This window comes from Oratosquilla oratoria, chromosome 1 (assembly GCF_046742065.1).
Source record: "Oratosquilla oratoria isolate Oo_2021 chromosome 1, ASM4674206v1, whole genome shotgun sequence".
NCBI classification, from domain to species: domain Eukaryota; kingdom Metazoa; phylum Arthropoda; class Malacostraca; order Stomatopoda; family Squillidae; genus Oratosquilla; species Oratosquilla oratoria.
Window position 1 is genome coordinate 119,202,862 of NC_134777.1, and position 20,869 is coordinate 119,223,730.

Sequence of the window (20,869 nt, forward strand, 5' to 3'; positions counted from 1 at the left end):
TGTTCAAGACTAGTGAATTAAGTACATACAGAGGGCGACAATGAAGCTGATTGACAACACGTATTAGAAAAGATTAGATAAGCAATGTTTATATTATCTATACGAGAAAAAATAAAGAAAAAATAGAGATATAATGTGATAGTTATTTATGTAATGCTGACTAGAATGAGGAAAATAGACGGAGATGATCTGTACGAATGAAATGAAAGAATATTGAGAGGGCATAATTGATTAATAAACAAATAAACGAATAGACAAATGAATAAATAAGTAAATATAATGATAGACAGATGTGAATAAATAAATAATTTAATAAACAAATAGATAACTTCAATTCTTTATATTACATTTAGGTAAATATACTGTTCCGCTGTATTGGTCAATTGCCTGATTGCTAAATCATCATTTATAGCGAGTTCGATTCACAGTGAAAGAAAGGCATAGTGCTTCTTTTAATTCCCCTGTGTCATGTCTCTTATTTGATATCAGGGTCTTTACTGGTACAGTTAGGCACAGTCAGGATGTTGGACTCAGCTACTCCATTTAGGGGAGTGGCTACTGTTCTGACAGCCGTGAGGGCGGACAATAGCTGGCTACCCTCTTTAGAAAAATAATGTTGATTTAAATAAGGAAATAAAATAAGAATAAATAAGTACAGAGAGAAATACAAATATACAAATGAATACTTGCATATTTGGGTGGGTGTAACAACAGACATTCTATAGAGCTGAAAAAAATATAAATATTTAATTCCCAAAATGTTTCTCCTGTTATTTACTCCGTTTTCTCTGACAGTAGTAGCAACCGAAGAAAACTTACGCAGCTGATCATTGTTTACATCGGTAGTGTAGTGACAAAATGATAAGATCAACGTTATTTAGGCAACTTATTGTTCCTTCTAAATGGGAGTTAGCATTCTGCAGCAGTTTAAAGGTATGTAAAGTTATAGTGAACTTATTCATAAAGTGTGGGATCCAAACGGAAATATTATAATGGGAACAAATAATTATGTTTGAAATTTGGGTGTTATGAATGTGGGTCCGGTAGGCGTTTAAGTTGTACACAGAGCCACGTGAAAACATCCGACAACTTTTATGTCGGACTTTTATTGAATATAAATTCGTCATTCATATGAATAATATTGACTCGTTTTAAATGTAATAATTTTTTAATGATGTTGGTACAGCAAAATATTTTGACAATTAACTGGACGCTCGAGGTCAGATAACGGGCACACCCTTGAAAGAAATATTGAGAAAATTATTTTGCAAAACAGGCGGTTTAGAAGTACTTTTGTAATAATATAATATTATACATCAATAGAAGGAAATATATGAAGTTTTTAGATGGCATTGTTTATGGATGACAGCCAAGTGACAGCTGGGTATGATGTCAGTGTCTATTATTAGGTTCTTGGGAATACCTTGTGTTTACTAAATATTGCAGAAGATGTTATCATTTTGATACCATCTTATTTTCGTATATGTTACACCTCTGCAATGAATATTTTATTTCAATATATTAAGCATATATATGGTATGTTTCTACAGAGTGGGTAAAAAATCCATAAGCAAAGTTTATATGCCCATGTTGTTCTGTTATTTAGTGCATAGTTTTGTTGTACTCCACATTCTTTAAGGGATCTTTCTCCATGTTAATGACTCTATTCAATGGGAATAATATTACATAGCCATGGAATACCTACCTCAGAATTTATTTGATGATTTTTTCGTTAACTTCTGAAGTTGTCCTATTCCAAACACGATCATGTGCCCAAACACTAGCAACAAGTCTTTCCTCTATTGAACTGACACTAGTATCCTCCATAGCATTCATGAAATGCGAAGCAAACACAGAAGAACAAGGGTATGAAAAAAGCATAATATTGCCCTTAGTATTTCCATGTAAAGCATGGTTATATGCATCTGTAATTGTAATTTGCATAAAGTTACAATAGGTTAAACCCTTGAGGGGATATGTGTTTACCGTCAACCCTCTGTTGTGACCACTAGTTAACCTAACCTTACCAGCCTTATCCTTTGGCCAGGTATTCTGCCCAATCATTTGCCACTAAGGTCATGAGCAAACCTACCATAATCTGACTCATTGGAACTCTTTAGTAGGTATTTGCTCACTTTATCCCTAAAATAAAGCCTTGGAACAGTTGTTATATATTTCATGTTGCTTTTAATGAGTAACAAATATATATCATGAAAAAAAAGAATAGAAAACTACTGGAGCAAATAAGAGGATTGATTCTAGAATTTTACCCAAGACAATGGGTTGCCCTTTAATGGGACGAGGCATCTTGACAGCGGAATAGAATATCCTGGCTGTAGCTAAGAAATATATTTAAAAGTCACACTGCCCAGTATTGCTAGTTGGTGAAGGCTTTATTATTCTGATAGAGAGTCTTCACATAGCTAATTGATCAATCAGTTCATTGACTTCATTCTCTTTTGGGAGACCTGTAGCCTTCTTGAAACTGACCATGGCTTTGGTTTAGTCTGTAAGTTATTTGAAAATTGATATCCATGTGAACAAGTTGCATGAGTACGGAAAAGGAAAGATGGACTAGAAGTGAAGTATTTATATCTGATGTTTAGTTTGTTGACTTTCTCAAAGAAAGTCAATTGACGAAACGTCAGGATTAAACGCTTCACTTCCAGTCCGTGTTTCTTTTGCCATGTTTTATGTAAGTCATTTTATTGAAGAGACTTTGTGGAGATGTCTGAAGTGAGTGGAGAACAGTTCAGTATAAAGTGTTTTGTGTTGTTTGTTTGGTGGCTGTTACATAACACAAACACAACAGAGTTAGAAAAAAAAGGCAACATACTATTCAAACATAGGCAACCTATCACCTGAATCACACAGCAAATCCATCCAAAAACACATCCAGACTTGGGTCACAAAAGAAGTACTTGAAGACCAACCACTGAACTGCCTATACCCACAACTTCCTCAAGATATTAGCATGAAAGGACCCTCCCAAGAGAAACAAAAGTCATTCCAGCATGACTGTGTTCAGGTTACCATCCAGCTTTAAAACATTACCAGTACAGATTAGGTCTGGCCACAGAAACAAACTGCCCAAGATGCAACCATCACACAGAAGATACCAAACACATCCTGCAATGCCCCTAGACATGGCTGAACAAGAGCACATTATTTATTTATTTTTATTTATTTATTTATTTTATTCATTTCATTTTATTTATTTATTTTATTTATTTATTTTTATTTTTATTTTTATTTTATTTTATTTTTTTAAGTGAATTTGGGCCAATTCAGTGGATGTTGCCATTACCTGGGAGCCATGGGTCTCCTGCAAGAGAGATCTGGGTCAACCGATTGATTGATACATTTTTTTACCAGACCAAGTCTGTGTTGGTGTTGTTTCCAACTGAGGTGGTGACTTGACTGTAGGTCTGCCAGTGCAGTTCTTACTTGTCTTTGGAGTGGTTTCTCTGCTAGGTAGATTTCTGGGGAAGTCTGGTGAAGTACAGAATCTAGTGCTCTATTAGAGAATGTGGGACCATTGATGGTTACCTGCTTGATGGGTTTTATTCATCTAAGGCAGTGGTTCCCACACTGGGGGTAAATTACTCCCAGGGGGGAGGTAACAAATTTTCGGGGGTAATGGAGGGGTGACAAAAAATAGATAAATAAAATAAAGAAAACATTGTGGTACCCAGCATTAGGATTAATGTTAACGCAGTACGTATAGTTGTAAAGCTGTAAAAAAAAAAAGAAGTTTGGGAGCCACTGATCTAAAGGAATGTTATTGTACCAAAGGGGATCAAAACCTCAATTAATCTCCTCAGCTTGTATGTCCAATACAGATATTATTCTGATTAAATTTGGATGATTTCTTTTTTTATATAGTTTAAGGTACTTCATTGTAATGAAATAATTGATTTACAACCTTATCCTATCCTCCCCACTCTTACATTCTACATTTTTTCACAAGTTTAATGAGAATAGGGATCTGTAAGGAAGGATATGTCATCTCTGCCCAGGGAATGATAAAAAAAATTGCCATCTCCATGTGGTACAAATTATTTTATTTATTATTATTTATATTATTATAATTTTTATTTATTTGTTTTTATTTATCATTATTATATTTTTTCCACATCCAACCTAGTTATGGACCAAAAGGTCTCCTGTCAGCATGTTCCGCCCTTGTAATCCTTTGTAATTTATGATAATTTACCCAGTTAACACTAAGAGTTGTAGAGTCAAGTTGGAGTTGAGAAGTCAGTCAGGAGCAAATTAGGTTATGTAGGGAAAATATACAAACTAACTCCAGGTAAAATATTTATTATTTATTCAATGAACCTGTATGGACCCAGCCTCAATGCCTTTTTTTTTTTTTCTCTCTCTCTCTCTCTCTCTCTCTCTCTCTCTCTCAATCAAATTTTAGAATCATGAAAATCTATTCTGTATTATTATTATTTTTTTTTTTTGTATAATTTTGCTTTATACTTCTGTCTCTATTAGATAATTAATATAAACATAATCTTTATAACTAGGTCAGATCTAAAACAGTCAAGTCAGATCAGAAGTAAAGAATAAGTCTAGGTCATGGACAAAGTGAAATTAGCTGATATAAGTTTCAGTTAATAATCTAGAAAATCTTTCAAGACACATGCCTCACATACTAACAGCTGATATTTCAACTAATTGGGACATAATATTTGTTATCACTGCCAGTCAATCAATCCGTCAAGCCTTGTCACCTTCACATTTTGATGGCTTCCTTTGTCATCAAGTAATGTTTTCAAGACAAAATCATAATATTAGATTATTTCATGGTTTGATTTTATTTTCTCTCCCTCCCTCCATCCCTCCCTCCATCCCTTCCTTCCTTGCTCCCTCCCTCCCTCCATCCCTCCATCCCTTCATCCCTCCATCCCTCCAAATATATCAAACAAAAATAACATCAGTCATTTGGAAATTATTCGAGTAGGAGGCAAGGCTTATAGGACTGTTTGGGTTGTAGTAACAAATCAAAGAAGTTGCACTTAGCATCTATGTATGACCAGTGACATGCATAAATAGTCATCTTCGATAACTAGAAATTAATTTTTTTTTCTCAAGTATAAAGTATTTGGAATTGTCAGTATATTTGTACATGAGGGAGTGCAAATTATTCAATTATATATTAATTGCTGCTCAAAGTTTAGCTGAACCAAGCGGCTGACAGCAGACTTGGGATTGTCCTTCAGCCCCTGCAAGAGGAGACAAAAAACAATTGTCTGCATTGAGCAAGTGTGGGGCTTTCCATGTCACCAATTAGTGGGAGGAGGGGAGCAATTGCTCGTTGTCAGCTGTCCTCAATCAATCCATCTGTTGCCTGGTTCTCTCTCGTAGGAAACATGGGTGATGAATCTTTCCAAGACCTGTCTTGTTGGGGCTTTGTTTGCTGGTACCCAGTTTTGGTACCAAATTTGTGGAAAAATAATTAAAGTTGACATAGGTGGTGCCAAGATAAGAGGGAGGGAAGAGGGTAGAGGGGAGTGGAGTATGTTAGGGATGGAATGGGTGGGAGTAGTTTCTATGCCTTTATCTTTTGGCTACCTCCCTTGTAAGGGGGAAAAAATGCCTTTGGTATATGTATGTATGTATGAGAGAGACAGAGTTCAGGCTGGATATGGAGATGGTGTCTGTTCTTTCAAGGTCATACCTCCAGGCGGATGAACTTAGGAGATGGATGTTGGGGTGATTGTCCTCATCATTGTATATAGATGTAGTAGATATGTAATGTATATATTGTATACCTTGGTCCTTCCAAATGTGTTGAGGGATGTATTTCATATAGTGTGCATTTGTATGGAGGGAATACTGAAATGATATTTTCATAAAATACAATAAAATATAAACTGGTAATATACATACCGTAGTAATAGCCTTACACAACTTACATAATTTTTTCTTCTTCTTCTTCTCCTTCATAAAATGGGGAATTGGAGACAAGGTCAGTTGCCTATGTTTGAATTTGCATATTAGATATATCCATATTGTGTTGACTAAGGTATACCAGTTGCTTTTTCCCCTTTGTAATAGGGGTAGCCAAGTCAAAGCATGCCTTGTCTCCTCACAGAAGAAAAGTACAGAAAAGGGGGAGGGAAAGGTCCCAGTCTGCTCCACCTCATTTAGTGAATGTAGGAAAAGAAAAGTTTGTGTCATAGGAGTTACTCAGGATAGATTCAAGAAGAATCAGAGACATGAGAGATAGATTAAAGTTAAAGAGTGACTTAGCATTTCTTTGTGAGTGGAGATTTGTCTCCATAAAAGAACAGCATGACTGAGCTTATTTTATGAGTGTTGCTAAAGTCTCAAAAGTATTGATTGCATAAAGATGGACATTCGAGATGGGTTATATGTATACATAGAATAATTCTGTGCAGTCACTACATATGTATCTAGACCACTGTTTTGGGGAAAAAATATTAAATGACATTATTTAAATGAAATTTCAGGTGAATGATTTTGATCTTGATACTGTCTGGGTGGGATGGCACTGCCTTGTATTGTGGCCTCTGTCAGGCTGTTTTATGAGAATTTAACCTGCACTGTTAACCCTGTCCAAATTAGGTAGCTCTTCTTTCTTCACTCTGGGTGCCCTTGGGTCATTTTATTGTCATATATATATATATATATATATATATATATATATATATATATATATATATATATATATATATATATATATATATATATATATATATATTTTTTTTTTTTTTTTGCCAGAAGGTTTTAGTCACTTGAGGGACAAACTCGATGATGAAGGGTGAAATACAACTGAACCAGAGTTTTTGTATATGCAAGGCAAGTTTGAAGCTTGGCATACCACAGCAATGCACTGTAACTGTCTTTTGAGACAATATTCTATGAAGCAGTTTAGCACATACTGTTGTGCTGAAATATAATTTGTTTACTTTTTCCGTACCTTCTATCCTGGCAGCCACTTATCAGTGCGTATGCTCCTTTCGTTAGCAAAAGGTATTTATCTTGATATATCTTCTCTGTGTAGGAGAGGGCCTACTGGAAGGAGTTCTTTGTTCTCTTATTAATACCAAAAGCTTCATTCTCTTGTAAGGAAGGTAGCCATGTTTTATTGAGCTATAGTAATGAAGTGTTGATGATGATAACATGGTTTAACGTCACACACTCCCCCCCTAGTGGGAGGCTAGGACGGTGCTCCTCACAGATGACTTTGTAGCGTGGAATTTAATGAACCTTGCCCTTGGTTCAACTTTGCCAGTGGCAGGGTTCGAACCGCCCTCACCTTGACCTTAAGATATATCTATACGTCTGATCCATACAAAAGTTGTTGCTGTTTTTAAATGATGCAGATGATTCCTAAAATCCTTGCTACATCTTTTTGCAGTCTCAACTTTGTCAACAATCTTCATTTCCTGTTTTTAATCCTATGACTTCTCTTTTGGGTTTCTCATTTTATTCACCTGATTTCAGAAAATATTTTTAGAATTCTTGGAAAACCTCTATTTCCCATCTCTCATCACTTTTGTATTTGCATTGTGCCACTTTCTGTTTCACGCTTCCTACAATTATTGAACTCCCCTCAGCTCTGTTCCACAGTGGAAATAAGCTTATTTGCTTTTTTTGTGTTATCCTCAGCAATTGTAATTGTTATTTCAAACTATGTGTTCTCTTCATTGTCTTTACTTTATGTATATTGATTCAATGCCAAATAAACTTATTATTATATTATTATTATTATTATTATTATTATTATTTACTCCAGCCATTGGTCATATTTACTTGGTTTAACATTCCACATTTGCTTCAGTTCCTTGTCCCCATTACTCTGTTCTTTTCCTCCCCATCCCTCCTGTATGAGGTGTGGAGTGCATAAATTGGGTGTAATCAATATTTTAGGAACTTCATTGACATCCCAGTGCCCCAGTCACTCAGGATTCTTTTACAAGAATCTACAGTCAAAAAATAAATGTTGATCACTTTTAACTTCTACTCTCCCTCCGTTCTGCTGCCCGCCTTAAAGGTCTCCTTTATCACTTCCATGATTGCTCCTCTTTGGTGTGATATTGTCCGCAAGGATAGAAGTGCTGGTTATTGCTGAGAAAATACTCAAAATTAGTCCACATCTTGTCATGAACGAATCCAACTTCTTCGTTGGGTTGATGATATTTCTTCCAGTTCTTTAAAAATGTTGTAGACGCTTTGTCCAACTTGACAAGTTGTCATCTTAACATTTCATTATTTAGTTTTTTTATTTATTCATTTTTGTATCCACTATAGCAATTTAGAGCCAGTCAACACGTGTGTCTGAATATATATGTATATATATATATATATATATATATATATATATATATATATATATATATATATATATATATATATATATGGGTCTTTTCAATTTTATGAGATGCAGAATTTTTAGGTTAGGTCAGGTCAGGTTAGGTTTCAGATTAATATAATATTAATTTCTTACCTCTCTTAAGTTGTTGAAATCAACTGCATACCGTAAAATGGAAAATATCCATGTGTGTGTGTGTGTATATATATATATATATATATATATATATATATATATATACATATATATATATACATATATATATATATACACATGTATATATATATATATACATATGCATATATATATATATATATATACATATATATATACACATGTATATATATATATATATATATATATATATATATATATATATATATATATATATACACATATACACCCACACTCACACCCACACGTACTTAGAACTTTGAGGGACCATTGACGATCTGCTCCTTTGGCCCTGCAAAATGAACAGCAGAGAGAAGGTGGTACCTGCTGTCCATTTTCAAAACTTGTCAACCCTTCACCCTCATAAGGAGGTGCCCTGGGGGGCTGGCACTTGGTCCAGACTATGCCCAAGGTTTAGCTCTACCAGTTGCTGGAGAAAATCCAGACAGATTTTACTGTTGGAGCTGTGAAAATTTAATGTCATTCTCGAGGAAAGCAGAGTATTGAAAATGACCAAATTAAGAGGGAAAATGTCTTTGGGTCGGGCAAATATATAATAAGAGGAAATAATCGAATTGAAATTATCTGAAGCCCAGTTTGACAGAGGAAGACAGGGACGGTACCCCTCGAGTGTTAGCTCTATTCTTGTAAATTACAATCAGGCGATTCGTAGGTAAACACACACACGAACGCGCATGCACGCGCGCGCGCGCGCACACACGCACACGAATGGCAGAGAAAACACAAATTGAGGATAGGTGCTTTTTTCTAGCGAAGCTTAAAAGATATTAGAAAGCTTAGCTTTCCACATAACGTGTGGAACAAACTAAATTAATAGACACCCAGACCGACAACATAAATTAATTTACGGCAAAGTTTGATAAATAGGGATGTAGAGACGGGACACGACGAGCATTACAAGAACTCCGTATGCTACAGTTAGACGCACGCACGCACGCACGCACGCACGCACTGGTCCAATGCAGTTCTACTTATAAGGAAACTTGTCCCAAGAAGGAGATCTTTGTGTAGGACCGGGTCTACTAGTTTCGGAGCTGGGCGTGATGCATATGCACGTCCACAGGTACACAAAAGTACAGTATGTGTGTGTGTGTGTGTATTTACCAAGTTGTGTTATACGAGAAGGGGGAGCTATGCTCGTGGTGGCCCGTTTTTGTATCTCACAAGATCAAGTTTGTTCTTGAATTCTTGTATTGTGTTTGCACACACTATTTCTTCATCCAATTTGTTCCATATATCTATCACTCTCTGTGTGGGAAGATGTTCTTTTTCAGGTCTCCTCTGTAGTTATCCTTTTTGAGTTTCATTGCATGTCCTCTTGTTTTTCCTCTGTCCCACTTTGATAAGTGTATGTGTGTGTGCTCAATCCGAATAAAGGTCACATCAAGGGTCAATGCAGGTACTCCACGCCCCTCATCTCTCCCACTCCTTCACTCCTATTCCCCCCTCCCACTCCCTCACTCCCTCTTCCCCCCTCCCACTCTCTCTTCCCCTCCCACTCCCTCACTCTCTCTTCCCCCTCCCACTACTTCACTCCTATTCCCCCCTCCCACTCCCTCTTCTCCTCCCACGCCCTCATTCCGCCTCCCTCTCCCTCTTCCCCTCCCACGCCCTCACTCTCCCTCCCACGTCCTCACTCCCCCTCCCACTCCCTCACTCCCCTTTCCCATTCCCACTTTCCCTCTTCACTCTCTCTTCGACCCTTCCCCTTCTCTCTTCACTCTTTCCTTCCTGTTCTGTGGATAACCTGCGCTTTTCGTAAGTATTCTCCACTCCCTTTTCCACTTTGCTTTTTTCGTCCTCTACTCCACTTCCTCCTCCTCCTCCTCCTCCTCCTCCTTCAGCCTGCTATTCATCTGAAGCTGATCCCCTTCACGAGATGAGAGGTAGCCGTAAGAGGCGATTTGCTGTGCACCTCGCTTTGGCAACTCTATTTCGCACAACACAAGCATCTTAAGTGTGATCGATGTGTTTATATATGTGTGTGTGTGTGCGTGATTCACCATGGTCTTGGATCACGTGTTGGACTCGTGATCAACAGATATTTTCCCTCCCGGAAGAGAGCTCAGAGCTCATATATGGCCGATCTGTGGGTAATGCTGTGACCTTACACGCACACACACACACACCCAACTCCTCGTCCACGAGAGTTGGAGTAACGACTTGCAGCGCAGCGATACTGAAATTATTTCATCCTTGGGCGGGATTCGAACCCGGACCTCCGTAGTGGCAGTGCGTGTGTACGTGTGTTTACATTTTTATATACAGGAAAGGGAGGTGCATTTATTCTCTCCTGTTTTTATTATATATATATTTTATTGTTCATTTAGTTTTCAGATGTAGTTTTGATTTCAATTATGGTTTTAGCTTGGGCCGTGTCATCTCTTAAAGCTACTGCAGTCGAGTTAATGTATCTATGTGGATTTATTTTATTTTATTTTATTTTATTTTTTAACGTTGACTTTTCATTTCTCCTCATGGTCTCGTGTGTGCGTGCGTGCGTGCGTGTGTGTGAGTAACCATCCCTCCTCCAGCCGCGTTCATGAACCAGCCTTGTTCTCCCTGCTCGTCCTCGAGGGGGAACAGACCGAGGTCACCCTCCAAGTCTTGCCCCGAGAGCTTGCTGGCGCCCTTACGACTGAAGTACCACTCGACGAGCTACTCCTCCACGACCCCCCTCCCCCTCCACCTCACGTTAATGACTTCTGTATCATATTTTCTCGCCTCAAGTGGGACTCGAGTCTGTCTGTCTGCCTCATACCTTCAGGGCTGAAGCGTCTACTCCTTGCTCGGAGGTGACGTCATCAATATGTGATAATTTGAATCTTGGGGGAATACCAGGACTCAACACTCCATCCTCTTGTACTCCTCCACCGGCTTATTCTCCTCCTCCTCCTCCCCTCCTCCCTCTCCTTCCCGCCTCATCCTTCTCCCCTACTCCTACTCCTCCCCTCCTCCTCATCCCTTTGCTCCTCCTCCTCTTCCCCCTCCTCATCCTTCTCCTCGTCCTTCTCCCCTCCTCCTCCTCCCCTCCCCCCTCCTCCTCCAACTCCTGCAACTCCTCTCCCTCCCCCTTCTCCCCATCCTCCTCTCCCTCCCCCTCCCCATCCTCCTCTCCCTCCCCCTCCCCATCCTCCTCTCCCTCCCCCTCCCCATCCTCCTCTCCCTCCCCCTCCCCATCCTCCTCTCCCTCCCCCTTCTCCCCATCCTCCTCCACCTCTTCACTCCTCCCTCGTCCTCCTCCTCCTCCAGCTCCACTCGACACAGGAGAGGGTGTGGGGGAGGGGAGGGAGTCAAATGCGGGTTGAGTGCTCAGCTACGGGAGCGGTCCGCGTTGGACATTACTGTAGGTCACGGCTTAACAAGAACGCTGTCACTCATTTTTTTCCAAATCGCCCTGTTCTTGTATCGACCTCAAAGTGCACATTGTGGACACACGAGCGATAGAGGAAATTGACGTCGGGTTTGTCCCCCCTCCCCCCACCCAGAGTTGATGTGTTGGTCAGGAAATTGAAAGGAGGCGTGAAGGGGGTGGGGGTGGGGGAAGAGTGACCCGGGTGGGGGGGGGGGCATGTGACCGGGAAGGTGGGGTGGTGGGTGATTTTTTAGATAGGGCCGGTAGTGGAGGTGAGGGTGGTTGTGGTGGAGAAGGACAGGGGTGGTTGTGGTGGAGAGGGTGGAGTTGGTGGAGAAGGACGAAGTTGTCACCTTTGCCCTCTGTGTTTGGAGTGATAGATGAACGAAGGAGAAAATTCAAAGTTATCTTTTACATGCCAGAGAGGTCCATAGGATTGTAAAGATGTAGCATATCCTGACAAAAAAGAATAAAAGAAAAGAAGAATAAGAAATACACACACACACACACGTGTATATATGTCCTTGGTTGTACCACGTTTCAATTTCTGCATGTTGGCCTCCTCGAGTCTCTCGATGTTGATGGCTTAGAATTAAAGTGTACCGTTGGTCGCAACGTTAGGGCAATAAACACTATTCCCAACACATCTTCGTTTACCCTTCCCCACCCACATTCTCTCATATATATATATATATATGTATATATATATATATACATGTATATATATATATATATATACATATATATATATATACATGTATATATATATATATATATATATATATATTTCTAGGGCACAGGTTTTCACGTAGACAATTTTGATTAAAATCAACTGCGCTAATAGCTTTGGCTATCTTGAGGTTCAAATTCTTCAGTTTGAAGAATAATCTTTTGTCTTCACAGTTCAAAGTATGAACATAATCATTCATGATTTCAAAATCATGGAGAAGAGGGTGCAGTAAAAGGCGCTGCTGAATGCCAATGGTTATAATAACACAAGGTAACAGTACAAAAGCTGTTGACACAATCACCGAAAACTTAAGTCTTTTCGCCTCTCACGGAGGCTTCTTCAGGGTGAGAAGAACTATAATATCAAAGCTAACTAGGTCTGCTATCGTCGAAGATGAAGGGAAATGTGAATGGTCTCTGGCCGACTGTCAGTCCTTAAAAGGCAGGATGGTAAGGGTATTGGGAGAGGTCATCCCAATTTTTGGGAGAGGTCACTGGAGGTTAGAAGTTTCTGGGTGAGGTCACTAGAAGGAGATGTCAAGTGAAATCTCTGGGTGAGGTCACTAGTGGAAGGCGAGGACGACAGGAGTCTCTGGGGGAGGTCACTTGGGGAAGCGGGCGAAGTCGGAAGGGGGCCCTGGGGGAGGTCACTAGGATAGGTAGGCAAGGACACCAGTCTTGTTCCGGAGCTTGTGGAGGAAAGTCTCGCTCGACTTCTGGTTATGGGTCCTGTGGGCTGGGAATTTTGAAGCTGCTGAGGGTTTTGGTGAAGGTATTGGTCTAGTTGGGGTTCGGATGCACCTTGATTTTGTTGTTTTAGTTGGGCATGATGTTCCTGGGGGCGGGCTGAAGGGAGGATGAAATCTGCAGCTTGCTGTACATTGATGGAGGGCCGTTGAGTAGTAATCGCAACAGCTTCAGCAATCTGCAGTCTTTTGAAATTTGTTTCGGTGTGGAGTATAATTGTATTGTGTATTAAAGTGTTAAGTGGTGGCTTCATGTCGTGGTGGTCAACAAAGTGTTGGAAGATAGAGCCTTGGTTACGGTGGTATTGGAGGCGTCTTCTTAGTGTGGTGGAGGTTCTACCAATGTAGGAAAAGGAGCCGTCACAGCGGCCCTCCTGGCAAGAAAACTTATAGACTACATTGGTAGAGGCCTCCTTCGGGATTTTTGGTGTTGTGTTGTTTTTCATAACTAGGGACCTAGTCAGGTTTGGCTTACAGTAAATTCTTATGTTGATTGTTGTGTCTGCGTCTGTGGGGATGGCTCCTCTTTTTATAATGCCTTTAATGGCATCACACTCTTCCTTATAATGGCTGTGAAAGTGATTCTGGTGGTAAATGGTGATTTCATTGTTGATCTGATTTGGGGCCTGGGCTGGTGTGGCATACTGGTCAAGTTTCTTCTTGATAACACCTTCGATCATCTGGTCGGGAAATCCGTTGTTTGTAAGGAGTTGTCTGATCCTGTCGAGTTCCCTATGCGTCTCCCTCCAACTACTACAATGTGTCAGAGCTCTGTTGACGTATGCTGCAGCTACTGATCTTTTGTAGGCTGCAGGGCATTCGCCACGAGCATTAAGGCAACGGCCTATATTGGTGTCTTTGGTGTAGACTTTGGTGTTGAAACCCTTTCTCTCTTTGCTGATGTCTAAGTCGAGGAAAGGAAGATGTCCTTCTACACTATGCTCGTGTGTGAAAGCCAGGCAGGAGTTATCCTGAAGGGTAGAAATCAGGCTAGTGACGTCTTCTTGTGAACTAGTGGTGATAAAAATGTCGTCTATATACCTGGCATAAATTCCTGGTGGAGGTCGATGGTGAAAAGTCTTCTCCTCAACGTAGGCCATGTACATATTGGCAAAGAGGACCCCGAGTGGGGAACCCATACCTACACCATCCACCTGCCTGAAAAGTTCTCCTCGGTGAGAGAGGAATGGGGCTTCCCTAGTACAGGTTTCCAGCAAAGACTTTAAGACGTGTTCGGGGATGTCAATAACAGGCTTGTCGCTTCTGTAAACTCGGTCTAAAATGAAGTTGATGGTCTCCTCTACTGGGACATTGGTAAAAAGAGATTCCACGTCCAGGGAAGCTATGTCTTGACAAGGTGGTGCAGTCCGCAGAAGGTCAATGAATTCTGTCACGGAAGAAACTGAACGGCCTGTGGGGACATACGGAGTTAAGAGACCATTCAGCTTTTTGGCAACATAGTAGGTAGGAGTGGTGATTTGGGCTATGATAGGTCTAAGGGGGTTACCTGGCTTATGGGTTTTAACAGTCCCGTAGCTGTATCCTGGTCTAAAATCTCCTACTGCCTTGTTAAAGTGTTTTGTAGTTCTATTAGCTTGTTGAATGAGGTTGTTGATCTTTTTCTTCAAAGCATCACTGGGATCTTTTTGCAGGCGCTGGAATTTTGCAGGGTTCTCTAGGATCGTGTCCATCTTCTCTAGGTAGGAAGTCTTATCCATGATGACGTACACTGCTGCTTTATCTCCTTTACGGATGATGATGTCTTCCCTTTCCCGAAGTTCTTTAGCAGCCTTCTTCAGATCTGGGGTAAGGAGTGTACTCCTGAAGTTACCTCGGGTTCTGCCAGCTTCTCCAACAAGTTCCTGCCTAATGGTTGTAGAAAGGGTGACCCGGTTCTCATGTTCCAAGGTTAAAAGCTGTTATCAAGAAGAAACTTGACCAGTATGCCACACCAGCCCAGGCCCCAAATCAGATCAACAATGAAATCACCATTTACCACCAGAATCACTTTCACAGCCATTATAAGGAAGAGTGTGATGCCATTAAAGGCATTATAAAAAGAGGAGCCTTCCCCACAGACGCAGACACAACAATCAACATAAGAATTTACTGTAAGCCAAACCTGACTAGGTCCCTAGTTATGAAAAACAACACAACACCAAAAATCCCGAAGGAGGCCTCTACCAATGTAGTCTATAAGTTTTCTTGCCAGGAGGGCCGCTGTGACGGCTCCTTTTCCTACATTGGTAGAACCTCCACCACACTAAGAAGACGCCTCCAATACCACCGTAACCAAGGCTCTATCTTCCAACACTTTGTTGACCACCACGACATGAAGCCACCACTTAACACTTTAATACACAATACAATTATACTCCACAACGAAACAAATTTCAAAAGACTGCAGATTGCTGAAGCTGTTGCGATTACTACTCAACGGCCCTCCATCAATGTACAGCAAGCTGCAGATTTCATCCTCCCTTCAGCCCGCCCCCAGGAACATCATGCCCAACTAAAACAACAAAATCAAGGTGCATCCGAACCCCAACTAGACCAATACCTTCACCAAAACCCTCAGCAGCTTCAAAATTCCCAGCCCACAGGACCCATAACCAGAAGTCGAGCGAGACTTTCCTCCACAAGCTCCGGAACAAGACTGGTGTCCTTGCCTACAACCCTAGTGACCTCCCCCAAGGCCCCCTTCCGACTTCGCCCGCTTCCCCAAGTGACCTCCCCCAGAGACTCCTGTCGTCCTCGCCTTCCACTAGTGACCTCACCCAGAGATTTCACTTGACATCTCCTCCTTCTAGTGACCTCACCCAGAAACTTCTAACCTCCAGTGACCTCTCCCAAAAAAATTGGGATGACCTCTCCCAATACCCTTACCATCCTGCCTTTTAAGGACTGACAGTCGGCCAGAGACCATTCACATTTCCCTTCATCTTCGACGATAGCAGACCTAGTTAGCTTTGATATTATAGTTCTTCTCACCCTGAAGAAGCCTCCGTGAGAGGCGAAAAGACTTAAGTTTTCGGTGATTGTGTCAACAGCTTTTGTACTGTTACCTTGTGTTATTATAACCATTGGCATTCAGCAGCGCCTTTTACTGCACCCTCTTCTCCATGATTTTGAAATCATGAATGATTATGTTCATACTTTGAACTGTGAAGACAAAAGATTATTCTTCAAACTGAAGAATTTGAACCTCAAGATAGCCAAAGCTATTAGCGCAGTTGATTTTAATCAAAATATATATATATATATACATGTATATATACATATATATATATATATATACATATATATATATATATATATATAAACGATAATAGAATATATAAATGGGTTTCCAAACACTGTCATCATAACTTCATTTTGTGGCCAAGGTCGGCCTGGGAGCCAAAGGACCACTGGAAAGGGGCAGAACCACAGTTATTAATGAATTTTTATTTCCAATGCGAGGGGCGGAGGTAGGTTGTGATAGGTTGTGTTCGCGACGGAGATTAAGAAAATTAAAAATTTTTGTGGAAACAGGGCTGCAAGTCTCAAGAGGAAACGTTTGTTTCTTGTCTGACTTCAAAGCTCTTGTCGTCGACTTTGAGGTTCTGTTTTTTTTCTTGTTTATATATTTTATATGTATTTGTTTTTCATTTATTTATGTATATATTTATCTATTTATCTGTGCATTTGTTTACTTTATTTGTTCGTTTATTTATTAGTTTATTCATATGTTTGTATGATAATTTTCATGACAGTCGCATGTAGGATTCGAACCTACTGCTTTCTGCCACCCGTTAGATTGCCTTCACAGAGACTTAAAATTTGTTCATGTTTTATATCTTTGGTCTGGTAGCAGCCAGAGTAAAATATGTGAAGACATCATCAGTTTCACATGTAATCGATCTTATGTATGTGTGTGCGCGTGCGCGTGTTTTTTAATGTGTGTTTTGCATTGTACCTGATGGCTCCATTAGTCTCCCCATGTTGGAGCAAGGGAAGACACATTCTTGGCCGTCGTCGAAGTGACTGGTTACACGAGCCACTCTTGGTTGAGAGAAGAGTCCATTATGTGTACGTGTGTGTGTGTGTGTGTGTGATTCACCATGGTCTTGGATCACATGTTGGACTCGTGACCGACAGCTATTTCCCTCCCGGAAGAGAGCTCAGAGCTCATATATGACCGATTTATGGGTAATGGTGAGACCTTACACTCACACACACACACCCAACTCCCCGCCCACGAGAGTTGGAGTAGCGGCTCGCAGCGCAGCGATACTGAAATTATTTCATCCCTGGTCGGGATTCGAACCCGGACCGCCGCAGCGACAGCCGGGAACTAACCACTGCGTGTAATAATAATAATAATAATAATAATAATAATAATAATAATAATAATATTCGATTTATTGGGTATAGCAGCATTACTGCTGAAAATATACATTCTACAAGATTATAACGTTATAACACTATGGCAGTGAAAAGATGTTAGAAGCATTCAAAAAACAAAGCAAAAAACATGGTGTTTGTGTGTGTGTGTGTATGTGTATGTGTGTGTGTGTGTGCATCTACATCTACATCTACAGTAGTTGTGCACAAGTTGAGCGAGGTTCGTGTTATTTTACCTCCACCCTTTCCCCTGGTCTACTATCGTCCAACATAGTTTTAAACGTGGGGGACATTTCCTCTCCACACCATCTCATTAGCTCGCGCGCGTGTGTGTGTGTGTGTGTCTGTGTGTGTGTGTGTGTACTATCGTCCAACATAGTTTTAAACGTGGGGGACATTTCTTCTCCACACCATCTCATTAGCTCGTGTGTGTGTGTGTGTGTGTGTGTGTTCATGCGGGTGTATATGCGAGTATTTGTCAATCTATACATATTTGAATATTAGATTAATTTGAAAGAACAATAGACCAACAGAGGGCCTTTCAGTCCATAATTAACCTTAATGCAGAACGAATAGACAAACTAATGAACATATAAACACGCAAACAAACAGAAATGAAAGAACGAATAAATAAATAAAAACATAAATAAATAGATAAAGAGACAAAGGAAAGCTAAAATTGTAACATGCCAGGGAAAGTAAATCCTGTATCAGTTTTCAACCTATTGGATGGTGGGGTGATAGAAATGCAAATGGACCTGCGGGTCCAGGGTTTACACGGGGAACAGTTAAACGCTACAGGGGATTAACCTTCGCTGAATTAAATCGTCTGGCGACACCCACAATGTGGAATTCAGGGTTTCTGTATAGTTTCCTCAAGATTTGTTTATATATATATTTTTGTAATTCCTCTTACCCTTTCCTCCCTCGTCTACCCTTCCCTTCCCCTCTCACTTCCCTCGCCTTCTTTCCTTCCTTTCACTCCCTTCCCTCTCTCTCTCTCTCTATCTCTCTTTCTCCCCCCTCTCCCTCTCCCTCCCCCTCTCTCTCCCTCTCCCTCCCCCTCTCTCTCTATCTCCCCCCCCTCTCTCTCTCTCTCTCTCTCTCTCTCTCTCTCTCTCTCTCTCTCTCTCTCTCTCTCTCTCTCTCTCTCTCTCTCTCTCTCCTCTTCCTTTCACCTTCACAAGTTCTCACTTCCTCTCACTTTTTCTTTCTTCGCTACCAACCGACTCTCCTTCCCTCCTTCCCTGATTCCCTCGTTCCCCTCCCTCTTGCCCCCTCCTTCCCTCACTCCTTTCACTCCCCTCTCTTCTTTCCCTCCCGTGTCTCTCCCTTTCTCCTCTGCCTTCCTCACTTTCTGCTTCCCGATGTTCCTATCATCTTTCTCCTTCTCGCTTATTCTCTTTCTCCCTGTCTCCCTCCTTCCCACTCTCCCCCCTTCCCTCTCTCCCTCCTTCCCTCCCTCCCTCCTTCCCTCCCTCCCTCCTTCCCTCCCTCCCTCCCTCCCTCTTTCCCTCTCTCCCCCCTTCCCACTCTCCCTCCTTTCCACTCTCCCCCCTTCCCTCTCTCCTTCCTTCCCTCTCTCCCCCCTTCCCACTCTCCCTCCTTCCCACTCTCCCTCCTTCCCTCTCTCCTTCCTTCCCTCTCTCCCCCTTCTCACTCTCCCTCCTTCCCACTTTCCCTCCTTCTCTCCCTCCTTCCCACTCTCCTTCCTTCCTTCTCTCCCTCCTTCCCTCTCTCCTTCTCTCCTCCGCTTCCCTCCCTCTCTCCCTCCTTCTCTCTCTCCTTCCTTCCCTCTCTCCTCCGCTTCCGTCTCTCTCTCGCTCTCCCTCTTCTCCTCTTCTCTCCCTCCTCACTCTCCCTCCTTCCCTCTCTCCACCGCTTTCCTCCCTCTCTCCTCCGCTCCCCTCCCTTTCTCTCCCTCCCTCTCCCTCTTCTCTGCTCCCCCCCCCCGACTCCCTCCGTCGCTCTTGAGCTCGGAGCTCCCGTCAAGTGGGACTTGGACAGTGTCCATGACAGGTGACTGACTAATGACGACACCGTCCGACGTGAGTCATCGTTTGAAGCCGCCTTGGGCCACTTGACAGATTATCTTCAAGCAGGCGCCGCCGGCCGAATTTATTGCGACACTGAGTGTACGGCGAGGCTGCAAACCCGCTAATCCTGTGTGGTTAAGTTAGTGCAAAGCGAAGTTAGTAATCCCAGAGACCCAGGTTCAGTCGCAAGAGACAAATAGTTATCGATATGATGTCATCTCGGGGAGCTGGTGACATATCTTAAAGCAGCGTTTCTCAACCTTCATACCCTTGCGTAACCTTTAAAATATATTGTATGTCTCAAGGAACCCCTGAGCAAAAAAAAAAAACAAAAAAAAAAAAAAACATATGCCATCTTTTTCTCATTTCATTTTCATTGTGATAATAGGTTAGATAGGGTGATGTTTATATTACATTATTACAATAACCAAGAATATGTCGTGCGTGTTTAATTATAATACATATTAAATTAGATAAAAAATCAGAAGTGCATTAGCTTATCTCACTTGTTCTCGCGGAACCCTGGTTGAGAAACGCCGCGTAAGTTTTTTGTTTAATTTAATCTAATTTTCTTTTGTCTTTATTTATTTGGTTTTATTCAATTGTTAATCATTTAGTTTTATTTAGTTTTCGTTTATTTTTCTAAGGTTCTTACGCTCCTTTTGGTTATGTAGTGTCCAATGCTTGTACGGTGTTCTGTGCCCATGAGCACATCAGGCACTCTGGTTGGACCTTGAAGTGACGATGATCCAATAAAAGCGTCCGTGAGAGTGTTGGGTGTTCTGGTCCTGGTGAGTTGAAATGTTGTTAGAGTAAATCTCACCTCATTCTCGTATAGTATCTCGTGAGATATCTCACTGGTGTCGCTTTGTGCAGTATATTCAGTATATTGGGTGGAATCATGTATGTGGTCAGTGGCATATGCCACGGTACCACATGTATCTACAACGAATTGCCCTGTATGCTCTGTGTGTGTGATTCACCATGGTCTTGGATCACGTGTTGGACTCGTGATTGACAGTTATTTACCTCCCGGATGAGAGCTCAGAGCTCGTATGACCGATCTATGGGT

At 41.2% G+C, this 20,869-nt stretch overlaps 1 protein-coding gene across 1 annotated transcript in view; it reads left to right on the forward strand.

Moving 5' to 3' along the window:
- The first annotated feature begins 910 nt into the window (after positions 1-910).
- Positions 911-20,869, forward strand: part of MCU (mitochondrial calcium uniporter) — a 928,441-nt gene continuing 908,482 nt past the window's right edge. The window contains exon 1 of the mRNA XM_076185749.1: positions 911-933. The gene's annotated coding sequence lies outside the window, so the exon portion shown is untranslated. The remainder of the gene's footprint in view (positions 934-20,869) is intronic.